We start from the raw sequence: 20509 nt of genomic DNA, 5'->3' as shown, positions 1-20509 counted from the left end.
TGGGCTGACACTAAATTTACTAAGGCATACCTTCTGCATCAATGTATCGCTATTTGTATCTTCATCGTCAGCTCCGTGCGCAATTACAGACCTTCTTGTCAACCTCCTAGACATACTTTGCCCATGCTTGCCACCTCTTACAAGCTTTCCCTGTTTTACCTTGTCCTCTATGTCTCCAATTGTTGCCTCTGGAACATCATCAGGTGTCTCAGAGATCCTTGGACCTGCAATGGAAGATGTGATTAAATTAGAAGTACCTTCAAAGCTACTTAATAGCTATCTAGAAGCTGGCTAATAAAATAATATTAACTGGCTAACATTTGTCATACACCACCTAAAACTCTGTAATACTTTGCCAACAACATGTAGCCAAAGCATGGCTGGAGAGGTACACAACTTGAAACTTAGCAAGAAACTCTCGGACCGCACCTTTGCTTTGAAGACCATCTTTTGGACTTGTGGAGCAGCCCGCAGCAACGTCACAAGTACTACTTTTTCCGATTACTGGTAGGTATAAATTCTTGAAGGCACTGCAAGAAGACTTTGCTAGGGATTCTCCCCAACAATCAGAGCCAACTGTGAATCCTGCTGACTGCATTGTATCTCCACCAGATGTCTTTGTTGGTGTGAACATACATGTGGTTGGAACACAATCAGCTGTTGTTACAAAAAGATGCCGAGCAACAATTAAAAAAGGAAGTCAACCTTTTAGAAACAAAGTCAAACTTTTCAACAAATTATTGGATAGCTTTTGGTTGTTAACAACTAGAAATACTTGCTGCATAGTGAACGAGAAAAGATTTACCACACATAGTCAACAGCTATTAGGGAGTTGATTAACAAGCATCTACAAGTAGAATTTGCCTACTACTAGCTCCCTAAACCTAGCAAATGGCTATCACCCACTAGATGGTTAGAGCTATCTATTAGGCATCTATTAATAAATGGTAAAAAGATTTCTAAGAAGCAGTTATAGTCTATCTGCTTGCAAGCTATTGAGCAGCAATTGGTTGTAAATAACTAGGCAATACTGGCCACATAGTCAATAAGAGTATATACCACACAATCAACAGCTAATGTGGAGCTATTTAACAAGCATAAAGTAGCTTTTACCAGCCAGTAGCTCTCAAAACCTAGCAAGTAGCTATCACCCACTAGCTATGAAAAACAATAGCTACCCAATAGCTGGTTAATACCTACACAATAGGTAGCTATCACCCACTAGCTATGAAAAACAATAGCTACCCAATAACTACCCAATAACTGGTTAATACCTACACAATAGCTACCTAATAGCTGGTTAAAATAGCTAAAAGCTCTCAAAACCTAGCAAATAGCTATTACCCACTAGCTGTGGAAGACAATAGCTTTTTAATAGCTGGTGAGATAGCTACTTCTAGCTAATAGCTCTCAAAACATTCCAAATAGCTATTGCTCAACCCAATAGATATGAAAGACAATAGCTACCTGATAACTGGTTCTAAGCTGTCTGTCAAGAAGCAATTGATAGCTAGCCAGATAGCTACTAGCAGCTGATAGCTCTCAAAACCAGGCAAATAGCTTTGACCTAATAGCTATGGCACGCAATAGCTACCTAATAGCTGGTTATAAGCATTATCAAGCAGCTATTAATAACAGTTTCAGATGGCTACTTCCAGCTAGTAGCTCTCCAAAATTGGCAAAAAGCTATTACCCACTAGTTGTGGAAGACAGTAGCTGTGATCAATAGCTACTTCCAGCTAATAGCTCTCCAACCCTACAAAATAGCTATCACCCACTAGCTGTGGAAAATAGCTATCATCCACTAGCTATGGAAGCCAATAGCTAACTCATAGCTGATTAAAAGCTCTATCACACAGCTATTAATAATAGCTCAAATAGGTACTGCCAGCTAATAGGCCATCACCCACTAGCTATGGCAGACGATAGCTACGTAATAGCTGGTCAAAAGCTGTCTGAGAAGCAACTTTAGCCAATTTTGGGTCTATAATATCTACACACTATCAATAGCTATTGTACAGCTACAAAAGTCAATAGCTACCTCATAGATGGTCAAAAGCTTCAGGACCAGCAGAAATGTAATAGCTAGTACCCAGCTATTAGAGAGCTATTTAATTCTAATAGCTAGGAATACTGGCCACTAGTGAATGAGAAAGTATTTACTCACACAATTAACAGCTATTCTGGAGCTATTTAACAAGAGCCAGGTAGCTATTACCAGCTAGTAGCTCTCTTTAAACCTAGCAGATAGCTATCACCCACTACCTATGAAAGCCATTGGCAAACTAATAGCTGGTTTAAAGCTGTATCTAATAGATTTTTAAAAGCTTGTGATAAGAAGCTATTGGTAATTGGACAATAAGCTATATTAGTAGCCAATAGCTATCAAATAGCTAACTCATAGCTGTACCTATTGGTTACTAATACGGCTTACTACTAATTACAAGCTATTTGATAGCTTACCACTAATTACAAGCTATTGACAACTATTGGTTACTAATATAATTTACTACTAATACAGCTATATGACAGCTACTGGTTACTAATAGAGCTTACTACTAATACTTTTGGTTACTAATACAGCTTTTTCTTCCTTTAGAGCTTGAGTAACCAGAATTGGGAACATACCTATTGGAGTAACTTTTTCTTCTGCCACGGACGTTGTCTCTGCATCAAACATCTTCTTCACCAAAGCAGGGATCTTTATGCCGCATCCCGGTGCTAAGCAGGAATCACTCAGCGTGGAAAAAGTTGCGAAACAAAAATTGTGATAGGGATGTTGGCATGGTAGCATGCAAACACCAACAGGATTTTATCCTGAGGTTCCAACCCACAGGCTGTGCATGGCTCGTCAATAAATATAACAACCCGACGTACATTTGACATGATTGGAGGTGATGGAGAGAATACAGGTGCTTTGCCCTGTTGCAATTGTAAAATTGCACTACCAACAAAAGCCTCCTGATTTTTGAGTCTCGCCAAGAGCACATTATTTTGTTGCAGCCTCTCCTGTATCAGACAAAAAAATTCAGCAAAACTGTTCAAACACAAAATAAGAGGAACAATAGTATCTTCTTGGTGTTCGCAAATCAATCTGTATAGCTGCAACATCGTTGTTTTCAAACGTGCCACCCTCTGCAACACCAAGAACACTGAGAACTTGCAAGTTAGCACTATTCACAGCTTGCAACATCATCACCCTCTCCAACGGCACATTGCCACTAGCCTCAAGCGAAGCTAATTCTTCTCGTGCTTCCCATAATTGTTTCAAGAAAGTGTCTGCCTTTGACTGAACCTGTGCACTTCCGCTTGTGCTTGCTGCATTTCTTTAGAGATTCGCCCTATTTCACTCTCAAGCTGCCTAACTTTAGCTTGTACATCAGACCGCATGATCTGTGCCAGCTCTACATCCCGACTATTTGACATATCCACACTCGCCTTCAATGACTGAGCTACCAATACTGACTTGCACCCTGTTTTCCCGTCAGTCATGTGCATCATTACTCTGGACATCTTGTTGGAGAGCCCTTGCTTATGTGCCCCCAGTCGAGTAACTGAGTTCTCAGCCACAACAGCCCAAGCTACCCGATATTTGGACTTGTCGAGAGACAAGTCCGCCCTCTGGCAATTTTCAAATGTAAATGCTTTGGCAAACCAGGCAGCGCACTCATCGTTTATAGGTAACTCCTGGTAAACCATCTGATACAGCATCATGAATTTATAGTAAAGCTCTGACCGTATGGTTCGAAGCTTCACCTTCTGCCCTTTGGTTCGTAGCACTGTGAACACGGACAACCAGTCTTTCTCTGTAACATCCATCAAGTGTGGGTTGTCAACCCTGTCCAGGCTAAGGTTATAGACTTCATGGAAGTCTTGTCTTGACATGCAAAGTTTTGTATGCTGGATTCTAGTAAATGGAGGTGGGTTCCACCTGAAATATACATATAAAACTAGTTTTATAATTAAACGACCCATCGAAATAATATTTTTAATCATCATTTCACCACAAGAAGTACCTAATAACATATAAAATCTCCTAAGAGGAAGGATTTTTGCACCAATAACAAATCCTAATGCTGAAGCAAGACTCTCTGTGTGTAGATATGTGTGTGTGTGTGTGTGTGTGTTCATATCTATGTCCATGGATATGCATCATGGAACAAAATGAAACTGAAAAAGAAACATACAATGGTCACGGTTGGGTGGTGAAGCTATCGGGACATGAAGCACCTTGACAGGGAAAAAAGCAAGCAAAACATGTCCAATCAAAGGTTGCAAGCTTGAGACTAAGCTACCCTGTTTCAAACATGCAATACTTTCAGTTGTGCATGTGTGTGTGTATGTGTGTGTGTGACATAGAAAGAGAGAGAGGGATGGCAGATATTGACCACCTTGCCTCAGAGAGCGAGAGAGAACCTGAGAGACATGTTGCCCTGCTGCTGCGTGCCCTGCTGCTATTGCTTCTTTCTTGAGACGAAGAGAAGCTACATGAATGCACTCAGTGTGTTGCCTGTGCTCAACACCCACGCAAGTACAAGCTTCTGGGGCCTCTCTCGCACGTACGAGCTTTGGTGTTTTTTTTCGAATATTTTTTGAATCCAAAAATTTCAAAGGCGCTAACAGCTAATGACATAGTTATTAAGTGGCTATTAAAAAACAACTTTCAACCCATAAAAGTGTACCACCCAGTCATGCTTCCACCCCCAGAGTTTTTTATTAAAGTAAACTAATTGTAATAGATCACCTGAAAAGCGTTGTGACGCTAGTGTCACTCCATCCAAACTTTGTCTGCATGTTGAGAAGAACCAGGAGCGCCTTCAATCTAGACACAAGTGCTCCATCATACAATGGTGTATCGGCTTTACTTTTCATATCATCATAGATAAGACTTTCTGAATCCATGATCGTCTCGATCATTTCATCGATCTTGGGCTCAAACATTGCCTCGTTGGGAATGTGGTCCACATGATCATCCCCCGAGTTGTCAGAGGCTATATCTTGTGGCCTCACATATGCTGCTTGACCAAAATCGCCTGCGAACACGTCTATTGGGTTGCAAGATTGCTGCCTGTTGACCAGCGTCAGAGTTTGACGAGTTATAATTGGCAACAACTCGATCTATACTAGATGGATCGAACTCACCAAATTCGCGAACGTGCTGCAAAGAAACGCGTCTTGTCCATTGCACATCATGCTTGCATTGATTACAAGGACATAAGATCCTCATTGAGAGATAGGTGTTTTGGTTGGACAGCCCCACATCCTCGTCACTACTCATAATGAAGGTAAAAACCTTATAACGTGGACAACAAATTTAATCTTCTATTGGCATTCTTCATCTTTTATCTCTCTCTCTCTCTCTCTCTCTCTCTCTCTCTCTCTCTCTCTCTCTCTCTCTCTCTCTCTCTCTCTCTCTCTCTCTGTGTGTGTGTGTGTGTGTGTGTGTGTGTGTGTGTGTGTGTTCACATTGTAAACTACCTCACATTCTCTAGTCATGTCCAATCCCCGCACACCTCGGTCTAGAGGTGCATGGAGATCAGAACCACCGGGTTATAATCTCGTCTTTATTGGTCAATGCCTATATTTGTGGGTACAAGAAATCTACACACCCACGTCTACATGATAGTGCATGTAGTGGACAAAACCCCTTTGCCTCTTCTCTAGCTGTAGCATTTCATAGCATCTTAACATCTTTTCATAGTAGATCTTTTCACCGTTCGTTTCACTCTAATTTTTTAACCGTAATCTCAAAGGTAGACTCTAATATAAAAACTCAATCCAAAATCTAATCTTAAATCTAACCTAATTGAACATGTGGTGATTGGATCCATTGAAGGGTAAAAGACATATCAATGGGGCTACTAGTTGCGTAGATGTGAATGGGCCTCACATATACAAATACTTCAATGCAAGAGTTTAATCATCTCACCTCTCTACCCCGTCGATCCATGACCCACTCCTCTCTTTCAAGCCAGTCAGGTCTAGTATCTGTGCATCTGACCTCCGATGCTTCATGTAGTTGTGCATGCGTCTCCTCATCCAAGCATCGTCAAATGTATTCTCCAGAGTGGGAACTGGAAACTCCCGATGCAACGTAGCAATAAGATAATCCTTGGAGGCTTTATCATGAGCCCTCCAAGAGACCATGACAAACTACAGTGTGTCAGAAAACCTGTCTACACAACTGTCATATGCGGCCCATCACCTACTTCCCCTCAAGGGTCATAATGATCTCATGGGACATATGATTGATGAGGTAGGCATGTCCCTCCCGTGAACTATAGCAACCCTGTCCGGTGAATGCTCATCGTCCAGGCCTCTAGGCAACCCCGATGTAGTGTTCGGGTCACTCCTCAGCATCTCCGACGCAGTGGCTGGGACACCACTCTCAAACGCGTAGGCAGTATAATCCTTCGGTGTAGTCTGAGCAGTCTCACAAGCAGGGACACTCCTCACTGTGTCCTAGGGACTCTGCAACACATGAGCTCCAGAAACGACGTGCTCCTCACCACAACAACCACCACCGCTAGACTGTCGTGGAATTGCTGGTCCGCATGGTCCATCGAACATAAACCTAGATCTAATTTAATCTTAAACTCAAAATAAACATAAATTTAATATAATCTAACGTGCGTAAATAAACCTAAACTAATATAACGTAAATCTAACTCAAAATAAGCCTAAATCTAATCTAATCTAACCTAAATAAACCTAAATTTAATCTAACGTAAATCTAAATCTAACCTAATCTTAAACGATAAAAAAAGGAAAATGGTATAACCTTTCTATCACCAATTGTGGTAGATTGGTTATGCCATTTGTAACATTTAATGGCCTAATAACTTGTGTGTAGCGGAAATTAGCATGAACATAGTGGGCATTTCATAAGAATAGATTCCTAATGAGAATTACAAGAGTGCTTGGGTGGAGAGAGAAACAAAAAAAACATAACACCTAGTTAGATAGCATCAACAATACTTTCAAAAGAGAGAGAAATTAAGCTATTGACAACAGTTGAGGACTGGATTTGCATGGAGCCGGTCCCCCCTCCAAAAGGCTTTGTATTATAGTTTCTCCCATCAAGAGAGACATTGTACAATACAATTCTTTGTGTTCCTTCAAGACTAGCTAGTGCAATGAAGATGAAAGCTTCATGCACCAAGCAAAAAACTTAGCAAACACAACTTTAATTATCCTCGTTCTCAGACCCAAGACCTCACACACCTTCGAAAATGGTGAGAGCTAGCAGGGTATGAGAGTAGATTGAGAGGAAGAAGGAGTATCTTACTAGAAAGACGTACATCTCCTCACATAATCACTCATATTAGCATAGCTTAGCTTAGTAATTAGCTTGGTAGAGGAGATGAGCATGCATTGAAGCTTGGCTCTTGGTTGGATTTGCATCCACATGCCAAGAGAGTGTTGATGTAGGCTTCTATCTCACAAGCTTGGAGTAGGTGATGAGTTCTCCATTAAAGCTTGGGAAGAGATAGTCTTCTCTTTCTTCACACATGAGATTGTGTGAGTGTGTGTGTGTGATAATGCCTTGCAAAAATCATCCCCCTCTCTCTCTCTCTCTTGGGAGAGCCCCCTTGCTATTTGCTCTTGCAGGCTCCGTATTGGACAATGCCAAGCTCAGCCAATGGCTATTAAGCAGCATAAGTGATAGTCTTCTGACATGTGTCCCCCTTTCCCCTTTTGTGAGAGCTTCATCAATTAAACTTAATTGATTTAAATGAATTAAATCCCCATTGGACCTTTCCCCATTCTGACCAATAGGAATTAAGTAGCCCATTGGGCTGCTCAATTTCTATTGGACCCCTTCTCAGGCTGTCCAATAATCATCCAGGAGACTTAATTTTCACTGGTTCTTTTTATTAAGTGTTTTAAAATTAATTAGGTTAAATTTACTCTAGCCTAATTCTCATTGGTCCACTTCAAGGGTCATCCAATAGAAATTGGGCATACCTTGTGGGCATCTGGCCTAGGGAGCTGACATGTGTCCCTCATTCCCTTTGTGTAAAGGGGGCTTGTGTGTGTGTGTGGCTTTCTCTCTCATCCCCTACCTTTAGGGCTTGCCCCCTCATGTGTAGGGATGTGTGTTGACTTTGGAGAGCACACAAAGCATCCAATTCCCCCTAAGCTTTAACCCTTTGGACACAACCTTTGAATTTTGGAACCTTAGCATTTTGGAAGTCTTAATGGGCTGAACCTTAGGGTCTTTTTAGCCCATTGTTGCACATGGCTCTTTTGCAGATGGCCCCCCCTTTGGATCCCTATTTTCCCTCCTTTGGATCCCTACTGTGGCCGGTCTGCTAGCTTAACCAATATTCTAGCTTTTTCTCCCCTGGCACTTCCCCACATTAAATGATCAGTTTAATATGAGAAAATCATTTAGGAGAATTAGATATTTATTATTATGACATTACCTCTCTCTTGAAATCATAGTCGTCCTCGACTATGGTGTAGAGAAGATAAAGCATATTCATGAGTCCTTTTCTTAGCGGGCAGAGGATCCCTATGTTACCCTACGACATCATTCCACAATGGATGACTAGTCCATTTGGCGCTTGAGAGCCTTAGGCTGCCGCAAGCATGTCTGCACATTAGTCCTATCAATCTTCCATAGTAGAGTGACAAGCTCTACTTGGTGTTTGGGAGACGTCGTCTCCGCAAACCTGATCTAAGCATGCATACTACTTCATTTTTGTGCACAATAAAGAAAAAGAGAGTCTTATAAGACAAAAAAACTTTGTTCATTTTTAACATTTTCTTACTCTTGGGAAGCATTGTAAGCATTGACAAGGTTTAGGTTATCCTTTAATTGTATGCCTTGCATCCATCTAGCATCTTCAAAAGGATAATTCTTAAACTTAATAAGATATCGTCAGATAGTCTTACCGCCTCTTAGTACCTTGTATTCATGTCGGAGAATGGACTCGGGCTGCAGCACCTCCTCTTGGTCCTCGATCTTCGGTGGGTCTTCAATAGTTGGTTCTTGAGGTGGCTCTCCTTTGTAAGGCTTTAATAGGCTCACATGGAAAGCATTGTGTATGAGCCAATGATTGGGAAACTTGAGTTGATAGGCCATCTCATTGATTGGCCTAAGAATCTGGAAGGGACCATAGTACCTTTTTGCTAGTTTAGCATAGTACTTTTGGTGGCCCGTAGGATTCTTGCCCGTCGTGTGCCTTAATTGAGCCTTGGGAAACTTTAATAAGACCCAATCATTTTCTTTAAAGGCTTGGACTCTTCTCTACTTGTCAGCAACAGCCTTTTGCCTTTGTTGTTTGATAGAGATAGCATCCTTAATCTTTTGAAAAGATTCTTGTAGGTCTCGGCTATACTCATCTGCAACGAAGATCTTCCCATGTACCTTAAGTAGCAAGGGACTTTTTGATCTTCCCTCAATTACCTCGAAAGGTGCTTTTCCCGTGGAAGTATGTACAGTGTTGTTGTAAGCATACTCCACTAAGGGTAAGTACTTCTCCCATTGGGATCTTTGATCTACTTCCGTTACATAGGCTTTTAGTAGATCAGAATGGTTAGGTTAGCTATTTCACTTTGGCCATCCGTTTGTGGATGATAGGCCGAAGAGAAGTTTAGCCTTGTCCCTAAATTCTCAAAGAGACCCTTCCAGAAATTACTGGTCATTCTAGGATCTCTATCCGACACTATGGACATTGGCAAGCCATGGTACTTGAAAATTTGTGAAATGAAGAGGGTTGCCATTTGATGGGCTTTGATAGTCTTTTTGACAGGTATAAAATGAGCTTGTTTACTGAACCTGTCTACTATCGTCCATATTCCCGTATTCCCATGGATAGACTTAGGCAATCCAAAGATAAAATCCATGGATATGCTCTCCCATGGCGAATTAGGGATTGGCAAGGGTTGAAGCAATCCAAGTTGCTTCCCTCTATCAAATTTTGTCTTTTGGCATACCACACATTTAGAAATATGTTTCAATTCCCTTTAGCGTAGACTGAATCCCTCTATGCCCCGCATAAGGTGGAGCATGAGATTCATACATTACTTTCTCACGTAGTGAGTTAGTAACGCATAGTCTATTGCCATAGAGAAGATAACCATCTTGTAAAGTAAATGGTTCTTCTTTCTTCCCTAATGCAAGGGCTGAAATCACATCTTTAAAATCGGGATCAATAGCGTACTCATCTATTATTGAAGATAGATCATTGTGAGTTGCTATGGAAACCGCATTCACTCTTGGCCGTCTTGAGAGTGCATCAGCTACTTGATTATGCTTGCCGGCAATGTGAGCAATATGAAAATGAAATTGTGAAAGGAAATTTGCCCACCTCATTTGTTTGTCGGAGAGCTTGGTCTGCGTCATGAAGTACTTAAGACTTTGGTGATCCGTTCGCAGAATGAAAGGAGTCCCCAATAAATAGTGCTTCCATGAGTCTAAGGCATGTAGAACTGCAAGGAGTTCCTTTTCATATATGCCTAGAGCTTGCTCAATAGGGTCGAGCCTTCGACTCTCATAGCCTATGGCGTGCCCTTCTTGGAGCAAAACAGCTCCAAGGCAATCACCACAAGCATCACATTGGACCTCAAATGGTTTTGAGAGATCCGGTAGTGTAAGCACATGTTCAGAGATAAGCTTTTCTTTAAACTTTTCGAAAGCGTTGTTCTCCTTAGCAGACCATGTATACCTAACGCTTTTCTTTGTTAGGTCATGTAATGGTCCCGCAATTTGTGAGAACTTTTCTATGAAGCGTCTATAGTATGCACACATACGTATAAAGCTTCTTAGTTCATGAAGATTCCTTGGTTTAGGCCATCCTTTTATTACCTCTAACTTTGATGGATCCATTTGGATGCCATCTTGAGAGATAATGTGACCTAAATACTGAATCTCTTGCAATAAAAATTCACTTTTCTTTCGATTAACATAAAGTTTCTTCTCTCTCAAAACTTGAAATATTACCTGGAGGTGTTGCTTGTGTTCGTCTAATGAATTAGAGTAGATGATAATATCATCAAACAACACTCCAGTGAAGGTTCGATGAGGCCTGAACAGCTTCTCCATCAAGCGGTTGAATGTGGCTGGTGCATTGGTCAAGCCAAAAGGCATGACAATGTATTCGTAAAGACCAAAGGTGGTGCGAAATGTGGTCTTTACAATGTCTTGATCAACTATCCTTATTTGATGATAGCCATTTTTTAGGTCAATCCTACTGAAGTAGGTCGATCCTTGTAGCTTATCAAATAGGTCTTCTACCCGTGGAACGGGAAACCTATTCTTGATAGTGATCCTATTTAGTGCTCTATAGTCGACACACATGCGATATGTGCCGTCTTTCTTTTACACCAATAGCACAGGTGAGAAAAATGGAGATGAGCTAGGCCTAACCATGCCCTTCTCAACTAACTCATGCACTTGCCGCATAATCTCCTCTTGTTGAGCTTGAGAAACTCTATAAGGAGGTTTGTTAGGCGGTGAACTTCCTGGAAGAAGTTCAATTGCATGGTCATCATTACCTCGTTTAGGAGGTAGCTCACAAGGGATGTCGTCAATAAAAACATCTTGAAACCCCTTGAGAAAATTGGATAACTCTAATTCCTTTTGGTTGCTTTTATTTTCTTTTGCTAAAGCATTAGGTTCATTTTGAAAATCTTTAACAAAAATCATGTACACGGAAATAGAGCTCTTTATTGACTTGTTGAAAGCTGGTGTATGTACAATGGGGATAGTGTTACCCATTTCCTTAGCATCTATTTACATGTCTTTTTCCCTGAACTTAAAGGAGATTCTCCTTTCAGGAAATTTAACATCGGCAACCAGGCGGTCAAACCATGGTGCCCCTAGGATTACATCCTCATGCTTGAGAGGAGAGATAAAGAAGTCCTCTTTGTCCACATAGCCTTGGACATGAAGCCTCAATTTCCTGATTAAGGGAGTGACTGAAGCTTCTTGCCCCTTGAAGGCACTGTTTGCGGGTAGGACATCTCCCATCTCGTAGGATTGTATGCCTAGCTTGGTGGCCAACTCTATAGATATAAAATTGTGAGTAGAACCAGGGTCAAAGAGAATAAAAGCATCATGTTCTCTTACCTTTCCCCAAGCATGGCATAGAGGAGATCCTTTGTGATGAGTTTGGTGAGTCTCCTCCTTTTGGATTTCAACCAAGGAAGCTCTAGGAGGATCTTGGCGGTTGTTCTTTTGGGGACAAGCGCGGTACGCATGCCCTTGTTCGCCACACTTGAAACAACGGTTATCCTTACGATAACGCTCAAGCTCTTCAGGAGAGATTTTGTTCTTACCTTTGTAAACTCCCTTCTCTTTAGCTTTGTTGGAGTTGCCCTTAGGAGACTTTTGGACATTGTCCTTCCCCTTAGGCTCATTGGAACCCTTGTTTTCCGGGGGCTTATTATTTCTTTTAGCCCCTATTTGGAAATTGATTCGAGAGGCCACTATAGTATGGTGTATTACCGCCGATATGGTACGTGGCCTTTGGGAGTTGACATACTCCGCCATTTCTTCAGTTAAGCCCGCACAAAATTATTGCTTTTGCTCTCCAAAATCCAAATTTTTGAAGGCAGTGGCTTTGAGTTGTAGGTCCCAAAACTTGTCTACATATTTGTGGATGATTCATTGGGAGAGAGCTTTAAGCTTCGCCATTCGGTGAGTACTTTGTCTTTGGCATCGGTGGCCAAAAACTGCTTCATAATGGAAGCTCTTAAAGCTTTCCATGTTCGTGGAGCTTCACCGTTGGCTCGTAGGCTAGACCACCATTGTCTGGCGAACTTTTGAAAGTGCATAGCTACATGGCATAGCTTAGAGGACTCCGTGAAGCCCTCATCTCCAAATGCCGTATCGAATTGCTGGATAAAGGCCAAGACTTTGTCCGTAGCACCAAAGGTACCATCATAGGTAAGGAAAGAAATGCTCTTCCCTCCCTCTTTGAATTTCTTCAGCTTGGACGACCTCTTCCATGCGGCATAGGATTTCCTATGGCCTCTTCTTTTTGATGGTTCAAAGGTTGCACCATCACTTTCTTCAGAAGGTGAAGAATTTGAAGAAGGTGGAGAAGAGGGTGACCTCTTTCTCGCCTTTTTCTTGTCTTGATCTTTGTCGTCTTCACCATCGCTTTCATAAGAGGAAGAGGATGAAGAAGATGGAGAAGAGGGTGTCCTCTTTCTCACCTTTTTCTTCTCTTGCTTTTTATCATCCCTCTTTGAATTGTGGTGAGGAGAAGAATATGATGGTCTTCTCCGCTTTGGTGGTGATGGAGAGCATTTAGCCCGCCGTCTTCGTGGAGCCATCTCCACCGAGGTGGCGGGAGACTCACTTCTTTCTTGTTCCTTCGATGGAGGCTCTTGGGTTCTCCTTTGGGAAGGAGATGCATCATCAAGAAGTAAATTCTTGAGCCCTTCGTAGGGATTCTCTTCTTCTTCCCTAATCGGAGAGAGACCTCTTTTGGTAGTCTCACAAGGAGGCTTCCTAGGTGTTCTCTCGTCATGGTGATGAGCTTGGAGAATCCCGTGAGCACGGAGCTGCCGTTGCACTTCAATTTGGAGAGATGGATTGCCCATGGCTTGTTGAAGCCTAGTAACAAGATAGTTAACAAGCATTGAAGCATCATTAGTAGCTTGCTCATGAGCAAAATCAAAGTTATCAACATTAATTTCACTCTCTTTACTATTGTCAGCCATTCTAACAACTTTTAGGTGTAAACTTTTTAGGTGTACTTTGGCACTTCAAGCCCTAGTTGCTACTCCTCTTTACCCCTTTAGAAAAAGCACTCAAGCTACTGTACCTGCGGCTCGAATACCATTAATTGCAAGGAATAGAAGAGAGGGTCTTTCGACACCAAAACAGCACCGGCTCCTGTCAAGCTTCTAATAGCTCAATAGTGGTTAAGCCGTAGGCAAGCCCCGTACGACTCCACTATTAAGACCATAGCTCTCGACGGTGATGCCCCATTAACTGCACGAAGGCAGGCGCACTGCAAGGTTGAAAAATCCCTATTCTACTTACTCACAGGCAATTAATAACACCAACCATTTATAGCTAGCTTGAGGACCTCCCTTCTTGAGCAAGAAAAGAGAAACCTTGTGCTCTGATACCAATGTAACATTTAATGGCCTAATAACTTGTGTGTAGCGGAAATTAGCATGAACATAGTGGGCATTTCATTAGAATAGATTCCTAATGAGAATTACAAGAGTGCTTGGGTGGAGAGAGCAACAAAAAAAACATAACACCTAGTTAGATAGCATCAACAATACTTTCAAAAGAGAGAGAAATTAAGCTATTGACAACAGTTGAGGACCGGATTTGCATGGAGCCGGTCCCCCCTCCAAAAGGCTTTGTATTATTTTTTCTCCCATCAAGAGAGACATTGTACAATACAATTCTTTGTGTTCCTTCAAGACTAGCTAGTGCAATGAAGATGAAAGCTTCATGCACCAAGCAAAACACTTAGCAAACACAACTTTAATTATCCCCGTTCTCAGACCCAAGACCTCACACACCTTCAAAGATGGTGAGAGCTAGCAGGGTATGAAGTAGATTGAGAGGAAGAAGGAGTATCTTACGAGAAAGATGTACATCTCCTCACATAATCACTCATATTAGCATAGCTTAGCTTAGTAATTAGCTTGGTAGAGGAGATGAGCATGCATTGAAGCTTGCTCTTGGTTGGATTTGCATCCACATGCCAAGAGAGTGTTGATGTAGGCTTCTATCTCACAAGCTTGGAGTAGGTGATGAGTTCTCCATTAAAGCTTGGGAAGAGATAGTCTTCTCTTTCTTCATACATGAGATTGTGTGAGTGTGCGTGTGATAATGCCTTGCAAAAATCAGCCCCCTCTCTCTCTTGGGCGAGCCCCCTTGCTATTTGCTCTTGCAGGCTCCCTATTGGACAATGCCAAGCTCAGCCAATGGCTATTAAGCAGCATAAGTGATAGCCTTCTAACATGTGTCCCCCTTTCCCCTTTTGTGAGAGCTTAATCAATTAAACTTAATTGATTTAAATGAATTAAATCCCCATTGGACCTTTCCCCATTCTGACCAATAGGAATTAAGTAGCCCATTTGGCTGCTCAATTCCTATTGGACCCCTTCTCAGGCTGTCCAATAATCATCCAGGAGACTTAATTTTCATTGGTTATTTTTATTAAGTGTTTTAAAATTAATTAGGCTAAATTTACTCTAGCCTAATTCTCATTGGTCCACTTCAAGGGTCATCCAATAGAAATTGGGCATACCTTGTGGGCATCTGGCCTAGGGAGCTGACATGTGTCCCTCATTCCTTTTGTGTAAAGGGGGCTTGTGTATGTGTGTGTGGATTTCTCTCTCATCCCCTACCTTTAGGGCTCGCCCCCTCATGTGTAGGGATGTGTGTTGACTTTGGAGAGCACACAAAGCATCCAATTCCCCCTAAGCTTTAACCCTTTGGACACAACCTTTGAATTTTGGAACCTTAGCATTTTGGAAGTCTTAATGGGCTGAACCTTAGGGTCTTTTTAGCCCATTGTTGCACATGGCTCTTTTGCAGATGGCCCCCCCTTTGGATCCCTATTTTCCCTCCTTTGGATCCCTATTGTGGCCGGTCTGCTAGCTTAACCAATATTCTAGCTTTTTCTCCCCTGGCACTTCCCCACATTAAATGATCAGTTTAATATGAGAAAATCATTTAGGAGAATTAGATATTGATTATTATGACACCATTTCCCTCTTGAATAATAGGTCTTGAGTTCAACTCCTCGTCGGCTAGATCTTTAAGTTCTCTTGGGATAGTTTCCTACGACGTTAAAACTTTCTTCTTCTCAGGTGTGTGTGTGTGGGTGTGTGTGTGTGTGCCAATAAAAAGAGGAAAATGGTATAACCTTTCTATCACCCAAGTGTGGTAGATTGGTTATGTCATTTCCCTCTTGAATAACAGGTCTTGAGTTCAACTCCTCGTCGGCTAGATCTTTAAGGTCTCTTGGGATAGTTTCCTATGATGTTAAAACTCTCTTCGTCTCGGGTGTGTGTGTGTGTGTGGGTGTGTGTGTGCGCCAATAAAAAGAGGAAAATGGTATAACCTTTCTATCACCCAAGTGTGGTAGATTGGTTATGCCATTTCCCTCTTGAATAACAGGATTTGAGTTCAACTCCTCGTCGACTAGATCTTTAATGTCTCTTGGGATAGTCTCCTACGACGTTAAAACTCTCTTCTTCTTCTTCTTCTCTCTCTCTCTCTCTCTCTCTCTCTCTCTCTCTCAAAAACACAATGTGTGTGTGTGTGTGTGTGTGTGTGTGTGTGTGTGTGAGGGAGAGAGAGAGAAAGAGGGGAAGGGAACATGAGAGAGAGGAGAGGAAAGGAGCATACCTGGCTCTCCTTCCTCTCCTCACGCGCGCGCGCGTGTGTGTGTGTGTGTGTGCGGAGAAGAAAGAGAGAGAGAGAGAGAGAGAGAGAGAGAGAGAGAGAGAGAAAGAGCGTGGGTTACCTTTGCTTGCTTGAGCGTCGAAAACTCAGATCTGAGTTTTCGGACTCTCTCGGTTATTATTTAACCCTTGTTGGCGTCGCTATGAGCGTCGCTAAGTTACAGGTAAACGAGCGACGCCCATAGTGACGTGTGGGTTTTCACTTTTGAGCTTCGCACTGCGAGGGTGGCTAATATGAAGTACCTCTTGTAGTGGCGGCATTTCAAGAAGTAGAGATGGAGCAGATGTTGGACGCGTTCTTTGACATGGATTCCAACATAGAAGGCGACAACATTGAACACAGTATTGTGGACCAACCTCAGCCATCCCGTTCATAGCAACGGCATGCTATCAACGATGAGGAGGGCGAGATGATGCAAAGTCTTGCACGCATGCCACTCTACACTGTGCAAAAATCTCAGTTCTCCGTACCGCATTGACAATGCTTAATTTGCAGTCTGTTTACGGTTGGTCTGATGTCTCCACAGAGCTTTTCAGGTAAACATATTTATCCTAAGCATGGTAAAGTGCAAATTATAATTCATATAAAGTGATCAAAGGGCTGACTTGTTCATGTAACGTTAGGTTACTGAATGAGCAAATCTTGCCAGAAGGGAATCACATGTCCCCTACCCGTCGAGCCGCTAAAAAGCTTCTTACTAATTTGGGCTTGGATTATCAAAAAATACATGCATGTCCTAATGATTGTATACTTTTTTGCAATGAGTATGCAAACCTGGAACAGTGTCCCAATTGTGGATCAAACAAGTACAGGGAGGACACACAAGGAAAATTAATCCCAGTAAAGGTCCTTCGACACTTTCCTATCATTCCAAGAATAAAGAGCATGTTCATGTGCAAGTCCATAGCCGCTTTGATGACATGGCACTCAAATACTAGATCGACAGATGATATTATGTGGGTACCTGCTGACTATCGTGCATGGAAGCACATAGAGGAAAGTTGGCCTACATTTAAGAACGAGCCTCGATGTATCCGCTTTGGTCTGGCAATGGACGGAGTAAACCCATTCGGATTACGGAGTTCCTCATGGAGCACGTGGCCTTTTTATCCCGGGGAGGTCACTTAATAAAAATGTAACCTATCACGTGAGTTCAACAGAAGGGTATTTAAAGTTCTTGAAACTTACAAAAATATATATACAAAAGGGTATTATTTTTTCAAAATTTAAAAAAACTTTCAGATTTTAAAAGAAAAGGGTACATTATATTCCTAACAAAATTCACAGATAAGGGGTTTTACAAACATGGCTTGAACGCACGTGATATGGTAGTTTTATACGTAGTGAACCCCCCGAGCTTTTTATCTAGTTAATTATAATCTTCCACCATGGCTCGCTATCAAGAAGGGCCATCTGTTGTTGTCATTAATCATCCCAGGAAAGTACAAAGCAAAGAACATGGATGTCTATCTTGCACCACTTATAGAAGACCTCCAAATCTTGTGGATAGGAATCAATGTGGTTGATATGTCCCAACCAATCGGACGACGAAATGTACATGTGCAAGGCATTCTCATGTGGACCATGCAAGATTGGCCAGGGTTGGCCAGGGTTCGGTGAGTGCTTAGGTAAGTGCCTTTAAAATCCTCACACGCATGTGATTCATGGCTATGTCAACGCTTTTAAGTATCAATATGTAATGTTTCAGGCTTGAGTTACTTGGGCAATCATGCATGTCCGAAATGTGGTCCTCGACTTGGCTTCCGCTGCTCTGAGCATTTGAGCAAGACAATTTACAAGGAGCATGGTAGATTTTTGCCTGAAGGACATGAGCTATGTGGACCAAACATATGCATGATATGCATCCACTGAAAGCGAGCGATTGGAAAAACATGTGGCTGGAGAGGGGAGATTGGATGCCACCTAGAATGAAAAGACTTTCTATTTTCCATGATCTCCCGTACTGGAGTGACCTGCTCATTAATCATTTGCTCGACCCAATGGACATCTTCAAGAATGTGGGGGAGATCATCTGGAAGACCATCGCTAGAAAAAGGGAGAGCAAGGCCCAAAGAGATGACCTGCAAGCTGTGGGTCGAATGCCAAAGATGTGGCCTCGACTTAAACCCAATGGAAAGTGGTCTATACCAAAAGATCCATGGGTTCTGAGTCATGCAGAAGAGCAACAAGTGAAGAAGACTATATGTTCATTCAAGACTCCCACAGGGTGCATGCGATGTTTGAAAACGGCTTTTACGAGAGATGACAATTTCAGTGGTCTTAAGTCCCACGATTGACACAAATTTTTACAGTTCATCTTACCAATTGCCATAAAGGGTTGTTGACAGATGACATTAGAAGAACAATCTACAAAATCAGTGAGTTGGTACGTTGGATCAGTTCAAAAGAGATAAGAGAAGACAACATCGATGTAGCATGCTTAAATGCTATTGAAGCAGTGTGCATGGTGGAGAAGTACTTTCCAACAAAAATTCTTACCATCCAAATGCATGTACTTGTGCATTTGTTCGATGAAGTTACAGTTGCTGGGGTGGACCATAGCAGGTGGATGTTCTTCTTGGAGAGATTTATGAAGACTTTAAAGGGGTTTGTTTGTCAAAGGGCTCGCCCTGAGGGTAGCATGGCCGAAGGATGGATTGTACAAGAGTCTCTTGTCCTCATCAATGAATTTTTGGTCTCAATTGATCCAGAGATGCCCCGAATGTGGACTACTGATGTCAACGTCAAGGTGACAGGGGACGAGCCGCATGGACAAGGCATCATTAGGAAGATGGACATCACAATGCGAGAAAAGGTTCTAAGATTTTGCCTTCTCAACTTAGACATCATACAAAAGTGGCTAGAGAGGTACGAAGGGTAAAAGCAACAACGTTTGACAGATTGCTTTCAATTCAAGCGCAACCGTGCAACTAGAAACCTTCCTTTTCCAGACCATCTTCAGAAATTGCCTGACTTTCCAACTGGGCGGTGGTTAGATGCGACACTCTCAAAGGCAAAGAGGAGTGGAGTGTTGATTACTGAAGAGGAAGAGGAGATGTCAAGGGGTTGGGATTGGCATGTACATTTTACAACTTCCTTTTCGAGCTCTACATGAAAATTAGTTTGCTTTAATAACTTTTAGTCTGTTTAAATTTTGTGGCTGTAGTATCACAAATATGGAGCTTTGTGGTCGCATGGGAAGCACTTCAGAGTGCAACGGATCGACGAACAAAGGGTCACTTTTGACAGTGGTGTTAGGGCAAGCTTTGTCCAAGAAAGTAGGAGTAGTGCTAGGGATGAGAATACAGAGACTGACCAGCTTGAATACTTTGGCTACATCCAAGACATCTTGAAGATTAGCTTTAGAAAGTTTGATATGTTTATCTTTGATGTCAAGTGGTTCAAAGTTATTACCAGCGGCCCTAATGCAATTGTGCGCAAAGACAAGAGTGGATTTATTCAAGTGAACTCTAGCGGATGTGGACAGATGTGCGGGATACATTTGTACTTCCGCTACATTGTAAACAAGTTATGTTCATACACGATCCACTATGGACAGAAAATGATGAGAATGATCTATCTAAACCCTGTTGGCTTTATGTTGTTCAAGTTGCTCCACATAGCAAGCAAGTGTGTGAAGGATTGGATGTTGAGCTCAAGGAGGTGATTCATGAACAAAGCGTAGGACCGACTCCAACTTTAAGTTTAGATTTTGAGGTGGATGTCAGCATTGAGCAATTGTCTAAACCTAGAGATGAGGTGTCAAATAGTGAAGCTGATATGGAGAGCGACGAAGAAGTAGAGTTCGATGATGAAGATGCAGAAGTATAGATTGAGATAGACATCTTTGGTGCATCAAATCTCATAGAGGATGAGAGATTAACTAATGACTTTTGCTAGGAAACCTTTTGCATGGCTCTTTTTATTAGTCTACAATACACTTTAGATTTTGGTCATTTATGTAGCAGTTTCGTTGATTTGTTTCATTTGTGTAGCAGTTTTGTTGATTTGTTGTTTGTATTGATTAAGCATTGCTTACGTAAACTAACGTATTTTGTGGGTGTTGTTTGTGTATGATTAGCCATGGCCGATGACGATGAGCCCTACTCT

The sequence above is a fragment of the Adiantum capillus-veneris genome, chromosome 3 (assembly GCF_014529385.1).
Source record: "Adiantum capillus-veneris isolate H3 chromosome 3, ASM1452938v2, whole genome shotgun sequence".
NCBI classification, from domain to species: Eukaryota; Viridiplantae; Streptophyta; class Polypodiopsida; order Polypodiales; family Pteridaceae; genus Adiantum; species Adiantum capillus-veneris.
Note: the sequence above shows the minus strand (reverse complement) of the source record.